Source organism: Gadus morhua, chromosome 8 (assembly GCF_902167405.1).
Source record: "Gadus morhua chromosome 8, gadMor3.0, whole genome shotgun sequence".
Lineage (NCBI taxonomy): Eukaryota > Metazoa > Chordata > Actinopteri > Gadiformes > Gadidae > Gadus > Gadus morhua.
This window is the reverse complement of record NC_044055.1, coordinates 13,074,657-13,079,193: the sequence shown is the minus strand read 5'-3', so window position 1 is coordinate 13,079,193 and position 4,537 is coordinate 13,074,657. Positions and strand designations below refer to the sequence as shown.

General features: G+C 44.2%; 1 long non-coding RNA gene across 1 annotated transcript; it reads right to left on the bottom strand.

The window, feature by feature from the left end:
• Window positions 1–831: 831 nt before the first annotated feature.
• Window positions 832–3,568, bottom strand: LOC115549248 (uncharacterized). Its single transcript, XR_003977724.1, has 4 exons — window positions 3,405–3,568; window positions 3,080–3,228; window positions 2,800–2,978; window positions 832–2,550 (listed from the first exon to the last, which is right to left on the bottom strand). It is a non-coding gene; the product is annotated as an uncharacterized LOC115549248 (long non-coding RNA).
• Between the last annotated feature and the right edge of the window lie 969 nt (window positions 3,569–4,537).

Here is a 4,537-nt window from a genome sequence, read left to right as displayed (position 1 = left end):
AAGGCAATTTACCTATTTCCTAAGAAACCTTCTCTTATTCATTGATTAAAAACACCATGTTAAGTTGCAAAATTTGGCCCAGATACTGGATAATCTGTTTATGGTGGTTTTATTCGATCAGAATCAACTTTATGGACAAAAATCACAAAGGTAATACTTCATTTTTGGTTGTTAAAAGAAAAGGGGACGTTTCTTCTTAAGTTGTTATTTGCGAGTTTTAGTCACAGAATGATATGGTTTGGACTGTTGGAATAAGTGGAGGCTCAGCTTTCATGTAATATATACAGTAGTTTGTGAGAGTCCAATTTCGTGAAAAAGATCGCTATTGCTGTGCGCATGTGCACAGTTATGAAACACAAAACCGCGTTCTTGACTTTCCTTGATAATTTGCCTCAATCCAAAGTACTTCCAAACTGCACTCCTCCATCACTACTCCATTTAACCTAAACCGTTCGCGGAGGTGCTGCACTTGAGATGCTAGCTGTGTTGGCTAACCTTTAGCGAATCACTGCCAGAGACCGCACTGCGAGTGAGTGACAGAAGGCGGGGCTATATTCGCACTGAAGCGATGCGTGTCTGTTAACTCGCTTTCCGAGAGAAGAGAAGACAGCGCGCTGATCAATTGCAAATACTTCTATTTTGTGTGGTTTTGCGGAACAAAAGGTTGTTCTGCCGTTTCTAAAAACATTTGAATAAATAGCTTTTATATTAACATCCACCCAAAATCCACTTGCCCGTTCGGGCAACCAGAAAAAATCTCAACTTGCCCAAACATTTTTTTTACTTGCCCCGGGCAAGCGGGCAACCGTTAGTGTCAACCCCTGTGGAGAGTTGAGCGCTTTCTGCAGCGATTCTAATTGGAGACTGATCTTGATGGTAGGCCGCTGTTTAAGCCGTCGATGTTAACAGTGTGGAGGATTTAGCGTGTTCACATCCTCAGAGGTTACTAGAGGCCCAGTGGGTGACAGTGGGTGCTCCACACCCAGTGTGTGTGGAGCTGCAAGCTGTTTGACCCTGCGCTCATTTGGGAACTGAACGCAGCCTGTCAAAGGGTGACAGGGGTGCCAAAATATCCAACCCTGCACATATCAAACAGGGACACAGGGGAGAGATTCGGTCTGCAGTATGTGGAGCCAGGCTGTCGTCCTGTGGTTTTAAACTGGGACAAACACAGGACACAGCACAACACCTCTGCTGCTGTAACTGTGGCGACACAGCTGCACTCCTCTGCCCAGGATGAAGTGCATGACATTGTAGCGGGCACAGACTCTCAGGTAATCCAGATGAATCACACACTGTCAATTTCCAACCCGCTGACAGAATGACTGACTCATTCATTATATTTGATGCTGTATTTCAGGAGACCAGTGATGGCACTTCCCAGGACAACCCAGTGGGAGCAGTGCCGATCCTCCATTTCAAGCCACCTATACCAGCATCTGCCACAGCCAAAGAAGAGTCTCACCCTTTGATGGATACAGGTTACCCACCTACCATTCCTCATGCACAACAGTTAACCGTTAAAAACAACTTCACATATGCTACTGTATAAAATTAGCTTGTAATAATAATATAAACAATATAATAAACATATGCTTTATTCCCAAGACCTGCGAGGGGTAGCGCCACTGCCCATATCCTGCTCTCCTCGAGCCGCCCGCACTGGACCCATTAAGACGGGAGGCCTGGTTCAAGTCCTGGACCACGGCCGGTGGACGGCCCCGATGAGAGCAGCCACCGATGGGCTTCTGGCTAAACACAATGGAGCCAAGGGTATTCTAAAGAGGGTGGATGCAGAATATGCTGCCACGGTGCAGAGGCCGTGCACTGATCCCAACAGCCTCCTCTGACAGAGATCCTGCAGAAACAGCAGCAACAACCACAGCAGAAGAAAAAGGTGCCCAGAAACAGCTTGTCCTGTGGTCAGCCAAAATCCAGGTACCTTTGCGATGGATCCACTGTTCACTTTTCTTTCAGTCCCGAGGTGTGGTACTTTTACTGCTCCACCGAGTCTTTCAAATGTATGGAGATGAAGGCCTCAAAGACCCCAGGATGTCTTTTGAGGACTTTGCTGGCTCCCCCTTTCTTGCCAGAGAGCTTGAGGCTGTAGAAGAGAGGAGTGCAGTGTGCAAGAAGGTGGCAGAGAGGACAAAGAGAAAGTCTGCACTGCAGCGTCCAACAGGTCGCCTGTTCAGATTTTGTCACCAGCCACCGAAGCAGGGTCCTGGCAGCCCTCATGTCCATGCCTGTTTCCCTGACATCCGAGGGAAATACATATACTGCCCCTCCAGAGTGTTGTCCCTTTACAAGGACAAGGGCATGGCCAAGGAGTTGACCTGGATGGAGTTCCAGCAGTCAGACTTTTTTGAGGCAGAAAGGGACCGATGGGTTTCAGAAAAGAGGAGTTGAGGAGGACTTATCGTTTCATAACAGTTTCCGAGATTTCCAGAAGTGGCCTCTCTGATAATAGCCTCTGTGGTCTTCCAGCAGTCCCGTGACAGGTGCTTCTGAGCTCTGGTGTCCAGGAACTTGAAAGCAGCACAGCAGTCCCTAAAACATTAAAAACACATTTTACTACAGTTCTAAAATACTTTTTGAAGACGATGAATAAATTCATAGTGAAACAAACTGTACTGGTAAAATGGATTAGATTAGATTAGATTTATTTGTCATTGCACAGGGAAATCAGTGCCATTGTATGTATTCTTGTTTTTATTTTATTTTTTTAGGCTAATAAACTAACTAAAGAGTACCGATACGCGTGTTTTCTCACAATTTCTTTAACATATAATTTATTACATGTTAAAACGCAAGTGTCGTCCGAGATGGAGGCTGTCTGCCTCATCCTTGGCAACCTTCTGGAGGGAAGTGGTGAGGGGGGGCGGGGCAGCAGAAGACAAGACCGCACTGCTTTCTTGTAGGGCCTGGGGTGATCTAGAGTATTCCTCTGCCAGAGACCATAAGATTTGTTGCGTATCCTTAAAGAGAGAAATGTTAAGAACACATTTAGTAACATGGTTGACTTGCATAAAAAAAAGATAGATTCACCAAAGATATTGAGAAACTAAGTGAACCTAACCGTAAGATGGTTTATCCTTGATGGGGCGGACTACCCAGCCACCTTTCCGAAAGAGCGGGTAGCGAACGGCATAGCGTGCCTCACCCTCACTGGTTCGAGCTACATCTCTGTTGCCATTACTGTTGAAATGTAGGGCCGCCAAGAGAAGCCTGTAGGAGACAAGTCGATAGAACATTAGGTCTCCAAAGTTAACCCAACGCAGTCTAATGCAACAGAAATAGATTACATGAGATGAATGTTTTCAGTTCAAATGGATCTAAGTTAAGGACTCGACTTTTGCGCACAATATGTAATGATGTTATCAGTAACATTTCAGTAGCAATACCTGCTGTACCACCCAAGAAAATAGAAACCAGTGTGTTTGGGAGCAAGGTGCAGGATGAGGGAATGGTAGGCCTCCGGGGAGAATGTCTGATGCTGAGTTGACAATTGTCGAACATCTTTCACCAGTGCTTTCCTGGCAGCAATTCTCCAGTTTAGTGGCTGCTGGTGATCCTGCATGAAACATATTCTGTCATATAGTCTGTCGCATCACATAACAAAAGTAATTATTAGTACACATACTTTGTTCAGGACTGGCCAGTGGAGTCGATCTTCGTATCTCAAACCTTTCGGTTTGAGTCCCCACATCCACCATCTGAGGCTTTACCTGAACAGCTTAGATGAAAGAGATTCAAGTTAATAGTTGTTCACCATTACACATTCATTGGTAACAACACATGCAGTATCTAATGCAACCCAGTACACTATATCTTTTTCTAACAATATGAAGTTCATAAATGTCAATGTTTTCTGTCTGAAAAGTGTAAATGGCAAAATAGTAACCATGGAAAAAATGAAAAATGTTGACATGTCATCCTTATTTGTGATTGTATATGGCATGTATGGTGAATGCTAGATATAAGCTAAATACCTAATGAACGATGAAAACATCGTATGTTGCACTGAGATCCACGATGGTCCACTACTGGCTCAGGGTCTATCGTAGAGGTGTCTCCATTATCTCCATCATCTTCAGGCTCTAAAGTGGAAGTCGCACGCACCCCATCTTTGCTGGCAGCACTCCCCCAAAAATCTGAAAACAGACCAATATTACAACTTTAAAAAATTGAATCCTTTCATGAAAATCCCCCATTCATGCATTATTTAAAAGACTGCTAGCAGCTAATATTTTCGAAATCTTTTCAATGCAGTCCGATGCATCAGTTGCATTTTCTTGCGGTGCCCCTTGATTTCGGTGGGGCAGAAATTACTGGCGTATGACCACAACCACAATTTAACTATATTTTTAACATGTATATTTTGAGCTACATTAAACATGTTAACTAAACTAATTGTGAGTAAGAATTAAGAATAAACGAATAGCCTAATGTTACTGCGCGCTTTTGAAGTGCCATCCGCAACACTCGTCATATGATGTCGGGATTATTAGAATAGCCTGTGCAATGGAAACATCAA